Raw genomic sequence first — 23,113 nt, forward strand, 5'->3', positions numbered from 1 at the left:
GCGAATGAAGTTGGATGCCAAAAGCTTAGCCACCTCTTCTCCGATTGCCTTCCTCTTGTGTGCGGCGGACCGACGCAGGCGTTCTCGGACAGGCCGAGCAGCAGGATCCACATGCAGTCGGTGCTCAGCCAATTCCCTGGGTACACCTGGCATGTCAGCGGGCTTCCATGCAAAAATGTCCCAGTTCTCACGGAGGAATTGGATGAGCTCGACTTCCTATTTAGGATCGAGGGTGGTGGAGATGTTCGTCGGAGCAGCGGTGTCGTCCGTCGGGTGGATGTTGACCTTCTTCGTCTCTCCCACCGACTGGAATGCGGACTCCGAAGCTGGCTTCTTCGAACGCATCAAGTCAGCGGGGTCGACTGTCTTCTTGTACTCGTCGAGCTCGAGGACAGCCATCTGTTGATCGGCGATCCTCGATCCCTGCTGCAGACACTCCTCGGCCCGCTGCCGATTGCCTGTGATAGTGATCACACCTTTTGGGCCTGGCATCTTCAGCTTCAGGTACACGTAACATGGACGGGCCATGAAACGCGCATACGCAGGGCGGCCCAGAATCGCGTGGTACGCACTCTGGAAGTCCACCACCTCGAGCGTCAGTTTCTCCTTGCGAAAGTTCTTGTCGGAGCCGAAGACGACGTCCAACACGATCTGGCCGAGTGACTTGGCCTTTCGTCCAGGGACGACTCCTTGGAACTGCATGCTGCTCTTGCTTAGTTTAGACATCGGAATGCCCATCCCCTTGAGAGTGTCATCGTACATGATGTTCAAGCCGCTGCCGCCGTCCATGAGGACTTTGCGCAGTCGGACTCCTTCCACCACCGGGTCGACGACCAGGGCATGTCTCCCTGGGGTGGGTACGTGTGCTGGATGATCCGACTGGTCAAAGGTGATCGCAGTCTGAGACCATTTGAGGAACGTGGGGTTGGTCGGGGTGGCCATGTTCACCTCCCTGTTCACCAACTTCAGTCGACTCTTGCTTTCAACGTCAGCAAAAATCATCAGCGTGGCATGGACTTGGGGGAACGGATCCTCCTTGTCCTCCTCATCCTGTTCATCGTCCTTTTCACTCGGCTGCGCTTCGCCGAACCCCTGGATCAGGAAGTGACATTGCCGAGTGGTATGCTTCGGGAATATGGCGTTTCCCTCTTCATCCATCTTCATGTGGATTGGACATGGCTGGTCCAGGATGTGGTTTCCGAACTGCTTCTTCTTGGGGGTGAACTGAGCCTTCCCCTTGCCCTTGAACTTGGCATTGGTAGCGGCTGCGGCCTCTGCCTGCGGAGTGGACGGAGCTTTCTGCTTCTGCTTCCGAGTGCCTTGTGCTTGCCTCTACGAATGCGGTCCTCTTCTTCGCCATTTGCATAGCGTGCCGCTATCTCCATCATCTTGCTCATGGAGATGTCGCCTGTTCGACCGAACTTCAGGTACAGATCTCTGTACCGCACGCCTGCCTTTCAGGCGCAGACTGCTTGGTGTTCTGTGACGTTCTCCACCGTGTGGTAGAGGGTTGTCCAACGCTGGATGAAATCGCGCAGGGGCTCATTCTGCTTCTGGACACAGTGCTGGAGCTCCACGAGACCAACAGGGCATTTGAACGTCCCCTCGAAGGTCCTGACGATGACTCGGGCCAGATCTGCCCAGCTGTAGATGCTTGAAGGAGCCAACTAGTTCAGCCACGCTCGTGCTGAGCCGTCGAGCATCAAGGGGAGATGTTTCATGGCGACCTGGTCATCTCCACCGTCGATCTGGACTGCCACTCGGTAGTCGTCCAGCCACGTTTCTGGCTTGGATTCTCCTGTAAACTTGCTGATCCTTGTCGCCAATCGGAAGTTGGGAGGGATGTCAGCCGAACGGATGGCTCGACTGAAACATTCGGGGCCAAAGACGATGGTCTTGCTTCCACTCGGACGGTCTATATTGTGACCATCGCGGTGGGCCCGGCCCCTGTCGACCCTCCTCTGGGCGATATATCCTCTTGCGTCAGGCCTTGGATCATAAGTGTCACCGACCGAACGCCGATCATCATGATGTCGGGGCCCGTAGGGCCCACCCCGCGGAGGGGTGCGTGAACGGCGACGATCTTCGGGATTCATGGAACGACTGCCTCCCCTGTGTCGCTGATGAGAACCGGGGCTGTGAACTCACCGATGCGTGTTCGCGCGAACAGAACTATTGTGGATCCTGTTGTGCGACTGGGAGACCGCCGAATTTTGCTGCTGCGCTGTGTGCAGCAGGGCACGGATCTGCTCGATCCCTCTGCCAGCCTCTGAATCAGTCGGCTGGAGGGAATCAGCTATCTTGGCGGCGGCAGCCAGGTTGAGGACGGGTGTGCGGAACACCTCCACGTTGCTCTGACGAGTGCGCCGACTGGTAGAACGGCGGGGCTGACGGCGAGCACCGGATGTTTCGCCGACCTCGTGCTCGTCCCGGCCGATTTGGCGGGGGCTTTCATGGGAGTTGGCCATGTGCACTTCGGTTGCAGGCCCGCGACCCACGTACTCGGAAGGAAACTCAGTCGGAACTGAGTCCGAGCGCTGGGACGGTGGCGCAACTACAACCGACTCGAGGACCGCCACTTGTGAAGACGCGCTCTGGCGCGCCTGGGCGTGTTGCACCCAACGCTGGAGCCGCGGATGGCGAGACCGCTTGTTGCGGCGCGTGACGGGGGCGAAGGTCGACACCGGAGCCGACTGCTGGAGAAGAAGGATGCCGCGGGCACCGGCACGGAAGTGTGTAGCCCCGCGACTGGGGAGCGCCTCGACGTCGAGAGGAGCATCCCGAAGCCATGCCGAATCGTCGACGATGAAGGAGAGAGCGCCGAAGAGGATCTCATGACCCATGCACAAATCTCCACCGGACGACATGATGAAAAGATGTAGTCGCAAACTCGCCGAAAGTCGCTTAGACGCCTGCCCCACGATGGGCGCCAACTGTCGTGGGTATAAGTCTGACAGTAGATGTGTAGGGTACGAAAGGATGGGCAGAGCCTTAGCTACGGCGAGGTTGTATGAGTTCAGGCCCCTCTACGGTGGAGGTAAAATCCCTACGTCTCAGTGCTCTTGGGAGCTTGATGTCGAGTGGAATATGGATTACAGTGAATTGCTAACCCCTGCACCAGTGGGGAAGGGCGACTTATATAGAGTGCGCTGCCCTTCACAACGGTTCGGTGCACAGGGGTGGTGTAGTGGTGATTAAATGTCTACGTTACAGGTAACGTATGCCTTAAATGCTAATGAAGGTACATGAAAGCGTATGACCGTTGCCCTCTAGGGGGGTTACGATGTACAGAGTGGAATCCAGTCGGTAAATTTGATACGCTCCGAATGCTCATTTCCGACTGGATGATGGAGGAAACGTCACCGACTGGATGATGGAGGAATCGTCACCGACTGGATGAAGGGAATTCCTTAATTCAGTCGGAACTGACTAAGGGCCTTGTCCCTTATGAAGGGTAGTCCTTGGGTAGGACCTATAGGGCAGGCCTATGACCCTACCCTAGGACTATAACCCCATCAAGCAAGTAACTCTGTTTAGGAGATATAGAGAGGCTCGCATTGACGGAGTAATTATTGGAGCAAAGGTGGTGTTGGTGGTAAGTACATGCTTTCCGATGTTTGGTGGTGGAGTGGGACCATGTGAAAACTTCTTGCGAAGGCTCACCTACTGACATCTGGGCTAGCTTGCCGACGAATCCACATGTCAGCTTCACAATGGCAGGGTGCGAAATGGCGTGTGGGTCCTGAACCTGCTTCGATATAGTATTATGGAGTAGTTGTGCGGGTCCCACCACAATCACTTTCCCCATTCATTCGCCCCGAGCTTCCTGCTTCTATTCTGCTCTCCTCCTATCTTTTTGCCCTCAAAGATCCCAATCGAATCATCTAATTTTTTCTAACAAAAATCTTTCCATAACTTTGTTCCTTGTAGTATTCTCCTCCGATTCATCCAATTTTTTTTTGTTAAATGTTCTTTTTATGCTACAATTGTTACATCTTAGATTATTTACTTCTTAGATAAACCCTAGCTCGCAAAGAGCGAAGTATCGGGGCACCCTCTCCTTCGAACCAACTAGCCGAAAGGCACGCCTCTGAGGCCATCTGCAGCGCACACTTTTTTGGTGCGGAAAGCCATGCATTGTTATATCTTGTTTGGAAAATTTAGCTTATAATGTTAACAAAATGTGTTTTAGTGAAGTATCGAGTAGGATTTATTTTGGCAATTATCTTAGAAATATAGGAATGCACAAAATCTTGCTTGGGTGAGTATCCAATAATTAGTGCGTATTGAATAGTCATTCTCTGAAATGCAGGATGACACCGTTCATTTATGCAGAGATTTCTGCTGAGTCGGCGGCGAAGCGTGAACACGAATTTATTGATGAAAAAATGAACGATTGGGTGGAAGCGATTGATGCGTTGAATGTGGCTTGTAGAGCAGACTACTATTTTTATAAGGACGTTGGGAAAAGAATAATCGACAAAAAGGAGCGCGAGATCACCAAGCTGAAGAAGAGGGGAAAAGATTGTCAACGTGATCTTGCAATACAAGTTGCTCTCTGTACAACAAGGGAAGAACATGAACATTTTAACATTCACAACCATGGGCAGGTCATTGATTGGTTAATAAAGCAACCTTTTTCGCCACAGCCGAAGCAGGCTTCTCGTTGGGCATGGGTCAAAGAAAGAAATGATGTCATTTGCTGCAATCCTGGACCTAATGACAATTAGGAAATGTAATTTTTGTCATTTGGCACTACAATATCATGTATCCATCAGCTTGTTATCTAATCCTTATCATTTGAACTATGTAATCTGGATCATTTGAACTATGTAATCTTCATCATTTGAACTATGTAATCTTCATCATTTGGCACTACAATGTCATGTATCCATCAACCTGTTATCTAATCTTTATCATTTGAACTCTGTAATCTGGATCATTTGAACTATGTAATCTTCATCATTCAATGTCATGTATCCATCAGGCTGTTATCTAATGTTTATCATTTGAACTATGTAATCTGGATCATTTGAACTATGTAATCTTCATCACTTGAACTATGTAATCTTCATCATTTGAACTATGTAATCTTTATCATTCGTAAGTGCAGTGGAGTGCAGCCCTTGTAGGCACGGGAGCGCAGCCCCTATAGGCATTGGAGTGCAGCCTCTAACAGGCACGACACTGCGGCCACTAAAAGGCACGGGAGCGCAACCCCTATAAGCACGGGAGCGCAGCCCCTAGAGGCACGGGAGCCACAACCCCTATAAGCACTGGAGTGCAGCCCCTGTAGGCACGACAGTGTAGCTGCTAAAAGGCACGGGAGTGCAGTCCCTATAGGCACGGGAGCGCAGCCTCTAACAGGCACGACACTGCGGCCACTAAAAGGCACGGGAGCGCAGCCCCTATAAGCACTAGAGTGCAGCCCCTGTAGGCACGGCAGTGCAACTACTAAAAGGCACGGGAGTGCAGTCCCTGTAGGCACGGGAGCGCAGCCCCCATAGGCACTGGAGTGCAGTCTCTAACAGGCACGGCACTGCGGCCACTAAAAGGCATGGGAGCGCAGCCCCTATAAGCACGGGAGCGCATCCCCTAGAGGCACGGGAGCCACAGCCCCTATAAGCACTGGAGTGCAGCCCGTGCAGGCACGGCAGTGCAGCTGCTAAAAGGCACGGGAGTGCAGTCCGTGTAGGCACGGGAGCACAGCCCCTATAGGCACTGGAGTGCAGCCTCTAACAGGCACGGCACCGCGGCCACTAAAAGGCACGGGAGCGCAACCCCTAGAGGCACGGGAGCCACAACCCCTATAAGCACTGGAGTGCAGGCCCTGTAGGCACGGCAGTGCAGTTGCTAAAAGGCACGGGAGTGCAGCCCCTATAGGCATGGGAGCACAGCCCCTATAGGCACTGGAGTGCAGCCTCTAACAGGCACGGCACTACGGCCACTAAAAGGCACGGGAGCGCAACCCCTATAGGCACGGGAGCACAACCCCTAGAGGCACGGGAGCCGCAGCCCCTATAAGCACTGGAGTGCAGGCCCTGTAAGCACGACAGTGCATCTGCTAAAAGGCACGGGTGTGCAACCCCTGTAGGCACGGGAGCGCAACCCCTATAGGCACTGGAGTGCAGCCTCTAACATGCACGACACTGCGGCCACTAAAAGGCATGGGAGCGCAGCCCCTATAGGCACGGGAGCGCAGCCCCTAGAGGCACAGGAGCGCAACCCCTATAAGCACTGGAGTGCAGGCCCTGTAGGCACATCAGTGCAGCCGCTAAAAGGCACGGGAGTGCAGCCCTGTAGGCATGGGAGCGCAACCCCTATAGGCACTGGAGTGCAGCCTCTAACAGGCACGGCACTGCGGCCACTAAAAGGCACGGGATTGCAGCCCCTATAGGCACGAGAGCGCAGCCCCTATAAGTACTGGAGTGCAGCCCTGGGGACTCTGAACCGTCAGTAGTGGGGTAGTGGGGTGCATGGAGCGGTGGAGTGGTAGTGAGGGTGTGTGGAGGGGTGGGGGTGGGGTTGCCACATTTAAGTAGGTTAACAGTAACTCTGTGTAAATGCGTGGAGTGGAGATGCAGTTTTTGTTTCGTGTTACTGTTCGTGTACACGACCCTTTAAAAAAATGCATCCATGCGCCGCCGGCCTCGTCGACGTGGTCTGAACGCTGCATGTCACCCGTCTGGCTCGCCGACCAAAAGCAATTCCCGTTATTTAAGCCTACCTGTTTCCTCTCCGCCCCTCCACCCGAGCCCTTCCTTTCTTCTATATCTAAGATTTTGTTTCCTCTCCGGCCACCCCCCCGAGTGTCGTCATGGTCCGCCGTAAGATCACCACCTATGCCATGCTCACTCCTGAGCGTCGGATGCAGATTGAGGCGGATATCCAATCTAGGCGCGCCCCCAGATCACTGTTGGCTTGCCTCCAGACTCGCCGGAGCACGAGGAGGATGAGAAGAATCAGGAGCAGGAGTAGACGGAAGACGAGGAGGAGGAGCAGGAGCAGACGGAAAACGACGAGGAGGAGCATACAGAAGACGAGGAAGGAGGGCACTTGCCGGATCTAATGGAGGAAGATGAGGAGGAGGAGCAGACGGAAGACGAGGAGGAGGAGCAGCCACAAGATGAGCAAGAGGACGAAATGGAGGAGTCACACACAGTAGTCGAGATGATTGTGGAGCAACAGGCCATCATGGAGTCCATCCAGGATGAGGCTGAAGTGGAGGCCAACCGGCGAGTTATACGGCAGATGCAGGCAAGGGAGGACGCTCTATTCGACGTACCTGATGCGGAAATGGTGGTAGACGAGACCGAACTGGAGGAGGAGCAGGATCAGATGGAAGACGAGGAGGAGGAGCAGACGGAAGACGACGACGAGGAGCAGGAGCAGACGGAAGATGAGGAGGAGGAGGAGCAGACAGAAGGCGAGGAGGAGGAGGAGGAGCAGACAGAAGACGACGACGAGGAGCAGACGAAAGACGATGACGATGAGGATCTAATGGACGAAGATGAGGAGGACCAAATGGAAGACGATCAGGACTCGCAGCAGGCCATCATGGAGTCCATCAAGGATGAAGCCGAAGTGGAGGCTAACAGGCAACTTATACGGTAGATGCAGGCGGACGAGGACACTTTATTCCAGGTACTTGACGCGAAAATGGCGGCAGACAGTCCGAAGTGGAGGAGGAGCCGGTGCCGGAGGAGGTAGTTAACAACTCCGATGAGGAGTAGCTATGCAGTACTTTTTCTATGTTTGCAGGCTTTTGTATGAATTATGGACGTAAGAATGTAAAACGAAAACCACGGATGTGTACACGGTAGGTCCACGGCTGTGCATGTGCTGGGCACAAAAACGGGAGCGTATAATTCAGGCCATGCATATGTTCAGGGTAGATCCACGGATTCATACACGCTAGGTCCACGGGTCTGCATGTGCTGGGCGTAAAAACGTAGGTGTGGTTTTTTTGACAGGAACAACGAAAACCACGGTTGTATACTAAAAAGATGCACGGGTAAGCACGCCGTAGGTCCACGGATGCTCCTCGGTACGATTACTTACGTACAAGGTGCACGGATGCGTATGCGGTATGTCCACGTACTTTGGTCCATGTAGCACATTAGTATTATTTCTTGATTGTGTTCTCCGTAAGTATTTCATGACAAACAGTGAGCCTAGGAAGACGCAATTGTGTGTACGTGGTAGGGCCACGGCTGTGGATATGCTAGAGGCAAACACGGATGTTTGCATTTTTTGCAAGTAAATTTGGTGATGTAAAACGAAAATCACGGATGTACACCTCTAGACGCACGGGTGTTTGCGTTTCGGGTCCACGGATTTTCGTTTTAGGTGCGCGTACGTGGTAGGTCCACGGATGTGTAAACCGCAGATCTACACAAGGAAGACACAAGTGTGTGTACGTGGTAGGTTCACGTCTGCGCATGTGCTAGACGTATGGGTGCGTATGTTTTAGGTCCATGTGTATTTTCGCATGCTAGATCGTGTACTTACGTACAAGGTGCACGGATGCATGTGCTAGAAGTATGAGTGCGTATGGACCGGTCAAACTAGACTAGAAGTGATGGTGGAGTGGACAGGTTGCGTCGCAACCTCCCAACGGGCAGTGGTAGACTCCTCGGTTCCTCAACCGTGAGTGGATTTTTCCATGGCCTCATTTAATTGCTGCTACACCTATCGCGTGAAATGATAGTCTATTCTGAATTTAGGTGCCGCCGCTGTAGGTTTTGTAGGTGGTAATCATGGTAGGTAGACCAAGTTGGACTACCACGATGTGAAGGTTCATGATGTGAATACAAAAACAGCCCTGCAATGAGATAAGTGCCTAAAATCATTGTTATTTAGAGAAAAAGAAGTGCAGTGCCTCCCAATGAGATAAACAGCCCTGTAATGTGAATGCAGTGCCTCTCATTGTTCCTCTCGCGCATTACAAAAAAATGAAAAAAGAAATATATTTTCTGCTCTCTCTTTTATCGTCGCGAGGCACGGCTGTGCTTCTTCCAGAAGCACGGAATTGCTATCGGGAGATGCACAGCCGTTCAGTAGAGGCACGATTTTTCTTCACTAACTCTATGTATGTGGCACGTAACCCATCTATTGACCATACAATATCACGTCTGACATGTCACTTGTAGAGGCACAACCGTGATTCTAGTGGAGAGGCACTCCATGTGAAAAAAGTACACGAGTGGAAAATGTTTATCTCCGCGAGGCACGGCTGTGCTTCTTCCAGAAGCACAGAATTGCTATCGGAGATGCACGGCCGTCCGGTAGAGGCACGATTTTTTCTTCACTGACTCTATGTATGTGGCACGTAACCCATCTATTGACCATACAATGTCACATCTAACATGTCACTTGTAGAGGCACGACCGTGATTCTAGTGGAGAGGCACTCCATGTGAAAACAGTACACGAGTTGAGAGGCACTCCGATCGTTATACAAAAATGTTTCCCTCCGCGAGGCACGGCTGTGCTTCTTCCAGAAGCACGGAATTGCTATCGGGAGATGCACGACCGTCCGGTAGAGGCACGATTTTTTCTTCACTGACTCTATGGTAGAACCACCGCTACCTTGCATCTTCGACCACCAACAGACACCCAGAGAACGGCGTAGGCAGCCTCACCCTCTTGGTGCTAGGGGCACGACACGTCTTTGTCTCCATTGCTGATGATGAACGAGAACGATGTGCGCGGTGGATCTGAAAACACGAGCAAGCAATTCGAAGTTTTTTTTGCCTTGGGGGGGGGGGGTTGGGTGGACGAGTGGAGCGGTCGACTGATCGAGTGGGGAAGAAGGTAGCGGTGGTTCCTACATTTAATAGGACCCGTCAGAACAGGCGAAGGGTGGCAGCTGTCGCTGCCCTGTGGGCCAGCGGGAGACGAGTCGTTCGTGCGTTGACTCACTTGCCTGATGAGTTGCCCCAGGACGACCCCACTAGTCAGCTTCGGTGATGTAAAACGAAAACCACGGATGTTGACTGGTAAGACGCACAGCTGCGTACGCTATACATCCCCGGATGCAAGCACTATGGATCCATGGGTATGTACGCCTTAGATCCACGGGTGCGTACGCTATACATCCACGGAGGCAACTGTTGGAATTATGCCCTAGAGGCAATAATAAATATAGTTATTATTATAATTCCTGTATCAAGATAATCGTTTATTATCCATGCTATAATTGTATTGAATGAAGACTCATTTACATGTGTGGATACATAGACAAAACACCGTCCCTAGCAAGCCTCTAGTTGGCTAGCCAGTTGATCAAAGATAGTCAGTGTCTTCTGATTATGAACAAGGTGTTGTTGCTTGATAACTGGATCACGTCATTAGGAGAATCACGTGATGGACTAGACCCAAACAAATAGACGTAGCATGTTGATCGTGTCATTTTGTTGCTACTGTTTTCTGCGTGTCAAGTATTTATTCCTATGACCATGAGATCATATAACTCACTGACACTGGAGGAACGCTTTGTGTGTATCAAACGTCGCAACGTAACTGGGTGACTATAAAGATGCTCTACAGGTATCTCCGAAGGTGTTAGTTGACTTAGTATGGATCGAGACTGGGATTTGTCACTCCGTGTGACGGAGAGGTATCTCGGGGCCCACTCGGTAATACAACATCACACACAAGCGTTGCAAGCAATGTAACTTAGTGTAAGTTGCGGGATCTTGTATTACGGAATGAGTAAAGAGACTTGCCGGTAAACGAGATTGAAATAGGTATACGGATACTAATGATCGAATCTCGGGCAAGTAACATACCGAAGGACAAAGGGAATGACATACGGGATTATATGAATCCTTGGCACTGAGGTTCACACGATAAGATCTTCGTAGAATATGTAGGATCCAATATGGGCATCCAGGTCCCGCTATTGGATATTGACCGAGGAGTCTCTCGGGTCATGTCTACATAGTTCTCGAACCCGCAGGGTCTGCACACTTAAGGTTCGAATTTGTTTTATGCGTATTTGAGTTATATGGTTGGTTACCGAATGTTGTTTGGAGTCCCGGATGAGATCATGGACGTCACGAGGGTTTCCGGAATAGTCCGGAAACGAAGATTGATATATAGGATGACCTCATTTGATTACCGGAAGGTTTTCGGAGTTACCGGGAATGACGAATGGGTTCGGGGAGTTCACCGGGGGGGGGACCACCCCCGGGGAAGCCCATAGGCCTTGAGGGTGGCACACCAGCCCTTAGTGGGCTGGTGGGACAGCCCAAAAGGGCCCTATGCGCCAAGAAGAAAAAAAATCAAGAGAAAAAAAAAGGAGGAGGTGGGAAGGAAGGGGGACTCCCTCCCACCAAACCAAGTCCAACTCGGTTTGGGGGGGGGGAGTCCTCCCCCCTTGGACTCGGCCGACCCCCTTGGGGCTCCTTGAGCCCCAAGGCAAGGTCCCCTCCCTCCCACCTATATATACGGAGGTTTTAGGGCTGATTTGAGACGACTTTTCCACGGCAGCCCGACCACATACCTCCACGGTTTTTCCTCTAGATCGCGTTTCTGCGGAGCTCGGGCGGAGCCGTGCTGAGACAAGGTCATCACCAACCTCCGGAGCGCCGTCACGCTGCCGGAGAACTCTTCTACCTCTCCGTCTCTCTTGCTGGATCAAGAAGGCCGAGATCATCGTCGAGCTGTACGTGTGCTGAACGCGGAGGTGCCGTCCGTTCGGTACTAGATCGTGGGACTGATCGCGGGATTGTTCGCGGGGCGGATCGAGGGACGTGAGGACGTTCCACTACATCAGCCGCGTTCACTAACGCTTCTGCTGTACAATCTACAAGGGTACGTAGATCACTCATCCCCTCTCGTAGATGGACATCACCATGATAGGTCTTCGTGCGCGTAGGAAAAATTGTGTTTCCCATGCGACGTTCCCCAACAGTGGCATCATGAGCTAGGTTCATGCGTAGATGTCTTCTCGAGTAGAACACAAAAGTTTTTGTGGGCGGTGATGTGCGTTTTGCTGCCCTCCTTAGTCTTTTCTTGATTCCGCGGTATTGTTGGATTGAAGCGGCTTGGACCGACATTACTCGTACGCTTACGAGAGACTAGTTTCATCGTTACGAGTAACTCCGTTGCTCAAAGATGACTGGCAAGTGTCGGTTTCTCCAACTTTAGTTGAATCGGATTTGACCGAGGAGGTCCTTGGATGAGGTTAAATAGCAACTCATATATCTCCGTTGTGGTGTTTGTGTAAGTAAGATGCGATCCTACTAGATACCCATGGTCACCACGTAAAACATGCAACAACAAAATTAGAGGACGTCTAACTTGTTTTTGCAAGGTATGCTTGTGATGTGATATGGCCAATGATGTGATGTGATATATTGGATGTATGAGATGATCATGTTGTAATAGAAATATCGACTTGCACGTCGATGGTACGGCAACCGGCAGGAGCCATAGGGTTGTCTTTATACTAACGTGTGTGCTTGCAGATGCGTTTACTATTTTGCTAGGAAGTAGCTTTAGTAGTAATAGCATGAGTAGCACGACAACCTCGATGGCAACACGTTGATGGAGATCATGGCGTGGCGCCGGTGACAAGAAGATCGTGCCGGTGCTTTGGTGATGGAGATCAAGAAGCACGTGATGATGGCCATATCATGTCACTTATGAATTGCATGTGATGTTAATCCTTTTATGCACCTTATTTTGCTTAGAACGATGGTAGCATTATGAGGTGATCTCTCACTAAAATTTCAAGATGAAATTGTGTTCTCCCCGACTGTGCACCGTTGCTACAGTTCGTCGTTTCGAGACACCACGTGATGATCGGGTGTGATAGACTCAACGTTCACATACAACGGGTGCAAAACAGTTGCGCACGCGGAACACTCGGGTTAAGCTTGATGAGCCTAGCATGTGCAGACATGGCCTCGGAACACATGAGACCGAAAGGTCGATCATGAATCATATAGATGATATGATTAGCATAGGGATGCTTACCACTGAAACTATACTCAACTCACGTGATGATCGGACTTGAGCTAGTGTAAGTGGACCATGAACCACTCAAATGACTAGAGAGATGTACTTTTTGAGTGGGAGTTTAGCGAATAATTTGATTAAGTTAAACTCTAATTATCTTGAACATAGTCTAAGTCCACTTTGAATATATTTGTATTGTAGATCATGGCTCACGCGACAGTCATCCTGAATTTTAATACGTTCCTAGAGAAAGCTAAGTTGGAAGATGATGGAAGCAACTTTGTAGACTGGGCTCGTAATCTTAAGCTAATCTTACAAGCTGGGAAGAAGGATTATGTCCTTAATGCTGCGTTAGGAGATGAACCACCCGCTACGGCTGATCAGGATGTTAAGAACGCTTGGTTAGCACGTAAGGAGGACTACTCAATAGTTCAATGTGCAGTCTTGTATGGCTTAGAACCGGGACTTCAACGTCGCTTTCAGCGTCATGGAGCATTTGAGATGTTCCAGGAGTTGGAGTTTATCTTTCAGAAGAACGCCCGGATCGAGAGGTATGAGACCTCCGATAAATTCTATGCTTGCAAGATGGAGGAAAACTCATCTGTCAGTGAACATGTGCTCAAAATGTCTGGGTACTCAAACCGTCTAGCTGAGCTGGGGATTGAACTCCCGCAAGAAGCTATCACTGACAGAATCCTTCAATCACTGCCGCCAAGCTATAAAGGCTTTGTGTTGAACTACAACATGCAAGGGATGAACAAGTCTCCCGGCGAGTTGTTTGCGATGCTGAAAGTCGCAGAGTCTGAACTCCGTAAAGAGCATCAAGTGTTGATGGTGAATAAGACCACTAGTTTCAAGAGAAACGGCAAAGGCAAGAAGTGCAATTCGAAGAAGAGTGGCAAGCCTGTTGCCAATCCGACGAAGAAACCCAAAGCTGGACCTAAGCCGGAAACAGAGTGTTACTATTGCAAGGGTATGGGTCACTGGAAGCGCAATTGCCCTAAGTATCTGGCAGATAAGAAGGCGGGCAAAGAAAAATCAGGTATATTTGATATACATGTTATTGATGTGTACTTAACCGGCTCTCGTAGTAGTGCCTGGGTATTCGATACCGGTTCTGTTGCTCATATTTGCAACTCGAAACAGGAACTGCGGAATAGGCGAAGGCTGGCCAAAGATGAAGTGACGATGCGCGTAGGAAATGGTTCCAAGGTTGATGCAATCGCCGTCGGCACAGTGTCACTTCAGTTACCGTCAGGATTAGTGATGAACTTAAATCATTGTTATTTAGTGCCTGCGTTGAGCATGAACATTATATCTGGATCTTGTTTATTGCGAGACGGTTACTCTTTTAAGTCAGAGAATAATGGTTGTTCTATTTCTATGAGTAACATCTTTTATGGTCATGCACCGAATGTGAGAGGATTGTTCATATTGAATCTTGATAGCGATACGCATATACATAACATTGAGACCAAAAGAGTTAGAGTTAACAATGATAGCGCCATATTTTTGTGGCACTGCCGCTTAGGTCATATTGGTGTAAAGCGCATGAAGAAACTCCACGCTGATGGACTTTTGGAGTCACTTGACTTTGATTCACTTGACACGTCCGAACCATGCCTCATGGGCAAGATGACTAAGACTCCGTTCTCCGGAACAATGGAGCGTGCAAGTGACTTGTTGGAAATCATACATACCGATGTGTGTGGTCCGATGAGCGTGGAAGCACGCGGCGGATATCGTTATTTTCTCACCTTCACTGACAATTTGAGTAGATATGGTTATGTCTACTTGATGAAGCACAAGTCTGAAACATTTGAAAAGTTCAAGCAATTTCAGAGTGAAGTGGAAAATCATCGTAACAAGAAGATCAAGTTCCTGCGGTCTGATCGTGGGGGTGAATATCTGAGTTTCGAGTTTGGTGCTCACTTAAGACAATGTGGAATTGTTTCACAGTTAACACCGCCTGGAACACCACAGCGTAATGGTGTGTCCAAACGTCGTAATCGTACTTTATTAGAGATGGTGCGATCTATGATGTCTCTTACCAATTTCCCGTTATCATTTTGGGGTTATGCATTAGAAACAGCTGCATTCACTTTAAATAGGGCACCATCAAAATCCGTTGAGACGACACCATACGAACTGTGGTATGGCAAAAGGCCAAAGTTGTCGTTTCTTAAAGTTTGGGGATGTGATGCTTATGTTAAAAAGCTTCAGCCTGAAAAGCTGGAACCCAAAGCGGAAAAATGTGTCTTCATAGGTTACCCAAAAGAGACAGTTGGGTACACCTTCTATCTCAAATCCGAGGGCAAAGTGTTTGTTGCTAAAAACGGAGGTTTTCTCGAGAAGGAGTTTCTCTCGAGAGAATTGAGTGGGAGGAAGATAGAACTTGACGAGGTTGTCGGACCTCTCATCCCTCTGGATGGTGGCGCAGGACAAGGGGAAACCTCTGTCGTTGCGACGCCGGTTGAGGAGGAAGTTAATGATGATGATCATGAAACTCCGGTTCAAGTTTCTGTCGAACCACGCAGGTCGACGAGACCACGTGCTGCTCCAGAGTGGTACGGTAATCCCGTCTTGTCAATCATGTTGTTGGACAACAATGAACCTGCAAATTATGAAGAAGCAATGGTGGGCCCGGATTCCAACAAATGGCTAGAAGCCATGAAGTTCGACATAGGATCCATCTATGAGAACAAATTGTGGACTTTGGAGGTACTGCCTGAGGGCCGCAAGGCTATTCAGAACAAATGGATCTTTAAGAGGAAGACGGACGCTGACGGCAATGTGACCGTTTATAAAGCTCGACTTGTGGCAAAGGGTTTTTCGCAAGTTCAAGGAGTTGACTACGATGAGACATTCTCACCCGTAGCGATGCTTAAGTCTGTCAGAATCATGTTAGCAATAGCTGCATTTTTTGATTATGAAATCTGGCAGATGGATGTCAAAACGGCGTTCCTCAACGGTTTCCTTAAGGAAGAATTGTATATGATGCAACCCGAAGGTTTTGTCGATCCTAAGAATGCTAACAAGGTGTGCAAGCTCCAGCGATCCATTTATGGACTGGTGCAAGCATCTCGGAGTTGGAACAAACGCTTTGATGAAGTGATCAAAGCATTTGGGTTTATACAAGTGGTTGGAGAATCTTGTATTTACAAGAAAGTGAGTGGGAGCTCTGTGGCGTTTCTAATATTATATGTGGATGACATATTGCTGATTGGAAACAACGTAGAGTTTTTGGAGAGCATAAAGGATTACTTGAATAAAAGTTTCTCTATGAAGGACCTAGGAGAAGCTGCTTACATTCTAGGTATTAAGATCTATAGGGATAGATCAAAATGCCTGATAGGACTTTCACAAAGCACATAACTTGATAAAGTTTTGAAGAGGTTCAAAATGGAACAGTCCAAGAAGGGGTTCTTGCCAGTTTTACAAGGTACGAGATTGAGTAAGACTCAGTGCCCAGCAACTGATGCAGATAGAGAGCATATGCGCTCCGTCCCCTATGCTTCAGCCATAGGTTCTATCATGTATGCAATGCTGTGCACTAGACCGGATGTTAGCCTGGCCATAAGTATGGCAGGTAGGTTCCAGAGTAATCCAGGAGTGGATCACTGGACAGCGGTCAAGAATATCCTAAAGTACCTGAAAAGGACTAAGGAGATGTTTCTCGTGTATGGAGGTGACGAAGAGCTAGCCGTAAAAGGTTATGTCGATGCAAGCTTTGACACAGATCCGGACGACTCTAAGTCGCAAACTGGATACGTATTTATTCTTAATGGGGGTGCGGTAAGCTGGTGCAGTTCCAAGCAAGGCGTCGTAGTAGATTCTACATGTGAAGCGGAGTACATGGCTGCCTCGGAGGCGGCTAAGGAGGGTGTCTGGATGAAGCAGTTCATGACGGATCTTGGAGTGGTGCCAAGCGCACTGAATCCAATAACCTTGTTCTGTGACAACACTGGTGCCATTGCCTTAGCAAAGGAACCGCGGTTTCACAAGTAGACCAGACACATCAAACGACGCTTCAACCTCATCCGCGACTACGTCGAGGGAGAGGACGTGAATATATGCAAAGTGCACACGGATCTGAATGTAGCAGACCCGCTGACTAAACCTCTTCCACGGCCAAAGCATGATCAACACCAGAACTGTATGGGTGTTAGATTTATTACAATGTAATTCACATGGTGATGTGAGGGCTAGATTATTGACTCTAGTGCAAGTGGGAGACTGTTGGAATTATGCCCTAGAGGCAATTATAAATATAGTTATTATTATAATTCATGTATCAAGATAATCGTTTATTATCCATGCTATAATTGTATTGAATGAAGACTCATTTACATGTGTGGATACATAGACAAAACACCGTCCCTAGCAAGCCTCTAGTTGGCTAGCCAGTTGATCAAAGATAGTCAGTGTCTTCTGATTATGAACAAGGTGTTGTTGCTTGATAACTGGATCACGTCATTAGGAGAATCACGTGATGGAGTAGACCCAAACTAATAGACGTAGCATGTTGATCGTGTCATTTTGTTGCTACTGTTTTCTGCGTGTCAAGTATTTATTCCTATGACCATGAGATCATATAACTCACTGACACCGTAGGAATGCTTTATGTGTATCAAACGTCGCAACGTAACTGGGTGACTATAAAGATGCTCTACAGGTATCTCCGAAGGTGTTAGTTGAGTTAGTATGGATCGAGACTGGGATTTGTCACTCCGTGTGACGGAGAGGTATCTCGGGGCCCACTCGGTAATACAACATCACACACAAGCCTTGCAAGCAATGTAACTTAGTGTAAGTTGCGGGATCTTGTATTACGGAGCGAGTAAAGAGACTTGCCGGTAAATGAGATTGAAATAGGTATACGGATACTGATGATCGAATCTCGGGCAAGCAACATACCGAAGGACAAAGGGAATGACATACGGGATTATATGAATCCTTGGCACTGAGGTTCAAACTATAAGATCTTCGTAGAATATGTAGGATCCAATATGGGCATCCAGGTCCCGCTATTGGATATTGACCGAGAAGTCTCTCGGGTCATGTCTACATAGTTCTCGAACCCGCAGGGTCTGCACACTTAAGGTTCGACGTTGTTTTATGCGTATTTGAGTTATATGGTTGGTTACCGAATGTTGTTTGGAGTCCCGGATGAGATCACGGACGTCACGAGGGTTTCCGGAATGGTCCGGAAACGAAGATTGATATATAGGATGACCTCATTTGATTACCGGAAGGTTTTCGGAGTTACCGGGAATGTACCGGGAATGACAAATGGGTTCTGGGAGTTCACCGGGGGGGCAACCCACCCCGGGGAAGCCCATAGGCCTTGAGGGTGGCACACCAGCCCTTAGTGGGCTGATGGGACAGCCCAAAAGGGCCCTATGCGCCTAGAAAAGAAAATCGAAGAGAAAAGAAAAAAAAAGGAGGTGGGAAGGGAAGCAAGGACTCCCACCCACCAAACCAAGTCCAACTCGGTTTGGGGGGGGGAGCCTTCCCCCCTTGGCTCGGCCGACCCCCTTGGGGCTCCTTGAGCCCCAAGGCAAGGTCCCCTCCCTCCCACCTATATATACGGAGGTTTTAGGGCTGATTTGAGACGACTTTTCCATGGCAGCCCGACCACATACCTCCACGGTTTTTCCTCTAGATCGCGTTTCTGCGGAGCTTGGGCGGAGCCCTGCTGAGACAAGGTCATCACCAACCTCCGGAGCGCCGTCACGCTGCCGGAGAACTCTTCTACCTCTCCGTCTCTCTTGCTGGATCAAGAAGGCCGAGATCATCGTCGAGCTGTACGTGTGCTAAACGCGGAGGTGCCGTCCGTTCGGTACTAGATCGTGGGACTGATCGCGGGATTGTTCGCGGGGCGGATCGAGGGACGTAAGGACGTTCCACTACATCAACCGCGTTCACTAACGCTTCTGCTGTACGATCTACAAGGGTACATAGATCACTCATCCCCTCTCGTAGATGGACATCACCATGATAGGTCTTCGTGCGCGTAGTAAATTTTTTGTTTCCCATGCGATGTTCCCCAACACACGGATGCGTCTACAGTAGATGCACGGATTCGTCTACGATAGAACTGTTGACCCTACAAATGTCACCCGTGACATGTCGCTCGTAGAGGCATGACCGTGATTCATGGGAAGAGGCAATACATGTGAAACTGTACACGGGAAGAGGCAATACATGTGTCAGTATTGAACACTAGTTTGCTTATATCCGAGGCACGTCTATACGTGAAGCAAATGTTAGGTAATTTTCTTCGCGTCCCATTTTATCACGTGACATTTCTGTTTCTTTTTAGCCTTTCCCATAACTATTGTTTAACAACAGACTCATAGTTTTGTTCTGAATCTATCAAATTTTTGACACGGTGGATAGAGTGAATAGCAAGCTAGCAAATTTGTTCAAACCACATAACCAAACTATGAACATGATACAAGCAAACTAGTGTTCAATACTGACACACATTACACAAGCAAAGTTATTGAACGTTATGAAACCGAACTACGAAAGTGAACAAAAGAAGATACAAGCATCTTTTTAAAGCCACAGACATTGTTGTCCCATCACCTCTAGAAGTCGTAGATTATTCCATATGTCTCTTCATAGTTGATCCTGCAAAAACCCTTCATGACGAGGTTGATTATCGTCCAAGCCTTGTATGTGGCGTATGCATCTATCGCTGCATACTGGATCAAGTAGTCTGGCAGTGGCGCTATCCCCCACAGTTTTGGTCTTCCTTGCATTTGATCTTTTGCTTCATGTGCTTATAGAAGGGGTGGACAAGAATGCCTGCAACGTCTGCGAGGGAGTCGTATGGCTTGTGGGTGTATGGATGCCTCCATTTCTTCTGCATGTCGACGAACTTCCCGGGGTTGATCTCTAATCCTGACTTCTTCAGCATCTCTTGGTCCCTGGTGATGTCAAAACCAACAAAGGTGTACATCTTTTCCTTCAGAAATTCGTCGAGCCAGTCGGGCCTGCAAGTTTGTAGCAGCGGCAGTGCATAACTAGTTTAATTAAACTTCAAGCAGCAAAACCGACGAACACATGACTTCCTACTTACAGATTTTATGCAATTTTACCACCTACTGGTATGTATAGCAGAACTTCTCAAGTTGGAATCTTTTGGAATTCATTTGTTTTTGTTTGTAGGTTTTTTCCTGACTACGTTTGTGTAACATGTGTCAGAACATCTTTCGCAAACTAGTTTCATCGGACATCACGCACCAGTACTACTGATTAATTGAACTAGTTTTATTAAACTTACTGCCAACTCTTTTTATGTGATATTGCCACCAAGACTTCTCAGTAGGAAATGTTGAACTTCTCCAGCATGAAATGTTGATCTTCATTTTTGTTTCTCATATATTTCTCCTGCTTACTCCCTTTTTTTGTAACATATCAACTGTTGGTATAGCAGATCTTCTAGTCTAGAAATTTTTGTATTTCTGCAATACATGAATTGCATGTAGTATTCAAGTACTAGTATTTAACGCAGCAAAATGCCCTTTTCGTTCTATTTGAACTCTATAGTTAAAACATCTAGTTCAGAAACTAGTTTAATAGAACTTTCAGGCAGGAAAATAGCAATGCACAAATTTGCACGAGAATAGGTTGAATTAGTAGATTTGCTCACATTTTTGTAGCCACGGTGATGTGGAAGACAAGCACCATTTCCTCCAAGCAAAGCTGCAGAACTGCTGCCCTCTGGTTCGGCTCGTCTTCTCTTGTGTACTCAACATCAACGCCGATGATCCTGTCAATCATGCCAGCGAGCTTCAGCCTCATCTTCTTGATCATCTCATCGGCTTCTTCGGGATTGCTGGTGCAGACGACGCACAGGGGCTCCTTGCCGTGGGCTTCAACCTCCTTCAGTACTTTGGTGTAGTCGTGCTTCTTGGCGTGTGCGACGTCGTCTTCAAGCTGGGCGGCCTGCTCCGACGACATTTCACGGAGACGCTTCTGGGATGCCACGGCTTCCATTGCTTGTCGTAATTTTCCTTTGAAGATGGAGCGGGGGGAATGGTGAGACTAAGGCGAAGAGGAAGGCGTGGGAGTGTTCGTGATAGTGGCATTGCGAGGTTTTTAAGAGGAAGTTGGAGAGCGGGGGGAATGGTGAGGCTAAGGCGGAGAGGAAGGCGTGGGAGAGGAAGACGTGGGAGTGTTCGTGACAGTGGTGTTGCGAGATTTTTAAGAGGAAGTTGGAGAGCGGGGGAAATGGTGAGGCTAAGGCAGAGAGGAAGACGAAGGACTGAGCTTCAGTGACTTACTCCACCTGACTTTGGGTGTATGACAGGTGGACCCAATAGGTGATTGGCCCATATGTCATACACACAAAGGCAGGTGCAGTTGGGAAGGTATTTTCTGTGCGGTTGATTCGTACTGGAGGGGAAGGCGGTTTGTCCGATCAACGAAGTGGGCGTTGCATTTTCTGTATGTGGGAACCTCCCAACGGGCAGTGGTAGACTCCTCGGTTCCTCAACCGTGAGTGGGTTTTTCCATGGCCTCATTTCTATCGCGTCAAATGGCAGTGTTATTCTGAATTTAATGCCGCCGTTGTAGGTTTTGTAGGTGGTAATCATGGTAGGTAAACCAAGTTGGACTACCACGATGTGAAGGTTCATGATGTGAATACAAAAACAGCCCTGCAATGAGATAAGTGCCTAAAATCATTGTTATTTGGAGAAAAAGAAGTGCAGTGCCTCCCAATAAGATAAACAGCCCTGCAATGTGAATGCAGTGCCTCTCATTGTTCCTCTCGCTCATTACAGAAAAATGAAAAAAGAAATATGTTTTCTGCTCTCTCTTTTTTCGTCGCGAGGCACGGCTGTGCTTCTTCCAGAAGCACGGAATTGCTATCGGGAGATGCACGGCCGTCCGGTAGAGGCATGTTTTTTTCTCCACTGACTCTATGTATGTGGCACGTAACCCATCTATTGACCATGCAATGTCACGTCTGACATGTCACTTGTACACGCACGACCGTGATTCTAGTGGAGAGGCACTCCATGTGAAAACAGTACACGAGTGGAGAGGCACTCCGATCATTATACAAAAATGTTTCCCTCCGCGAGGCACGGCTGTGCTTTTTCCAGAAGCATGGAATTTCTATGGGGAGATGCACGGCCGTTCGGTAGAGGCATGATTTTTTCTTCACTGGCTCTATGTATGTGGCACGTGACCCATCTATTGACCATACAATGTCACGTCTGACATGTCACTTGTAGAGGCACGGCCGTGATTCTAGTGGAGAGGCACTCCATGTGAAAACAGTGCACGAGTGGAGAGGCACTCCGATCGTTATACAAAAATGTTTCCCTCCGCGAGGCACGGCTGTGCTTCTTCTAGAAGCACCGAATTGCTATCGGGAGATGCACGGCCGTCCGGTAGAGGCACAATTTTTTCTTCACTGACTCTATGTATGTGGCACGTGACCCATCTATTGACCATACGTCACGTCTGACATGTCACTTGTAGAGGCACGACCGTGATTCTAGTGGAGAGGCACTCCATGTGAAAACAGTACACGAGTGGAGAGGCTCTCCGATCGTTATACAAAAATGTTTCCCTCCGCGAGGCACGGCTGTGCTTCTTCCAGAAGAACGAAATTGCTATCGGGAGATGCACGGCCGTCCGGTAGAGGCACGATTTTTTCTTCACTGACTCTATGTATGTAATTGAGTGGAGAGGCACTCCGATCGTTATACAAAAATGTTTCCCTCCGCGAGAGGCACGTCGATACGTGCAGAAAACAAACGCCCCTGACCCTTGTTCAAAATGTTTTCTATCGCTCCGCCTGTTCAAAAACAATACCGGAACATAAAAATGTCGGAGGTGCAACGCCATCAGGACAAAAAGAGTTACAATTTCACATGCGCGGCCATCCTTTCAGACTTGAAATATCAGAGGCACCATCATAAGGCCACGAGACGAACCGTTTTACAAGCGCACGGCTGTGCCTCAAAACAGAGTTATAGAACTTAAAACTCCACAAGAAAAAATAAGTCCTGCTATTAAAAACAACGGATGAAACTGTTTTTTGAAGAGAACAAATCTTCTCTCCCCAAATATCAGCATCGCCGTTCTCCTATTAAAAACAATACATGGAAGAAAACAAA

Source organism: Hordeum vulgare, chromosome 6H (assembly GCF_904849725.1).
Source record: "Hordeum vulgare subsp. vulgare chromosome 6H, MorexV3_pseudomolecules_assembly, whole genome shotgun sequence".
Classification (NCBI taxonomy): domain Eukaryota; kingdom Viridiplantae; phylum Streptophyta; class Magnoliopsida; order Poales; family Poaceae; genus Hordeum; species Hordeum vulgare.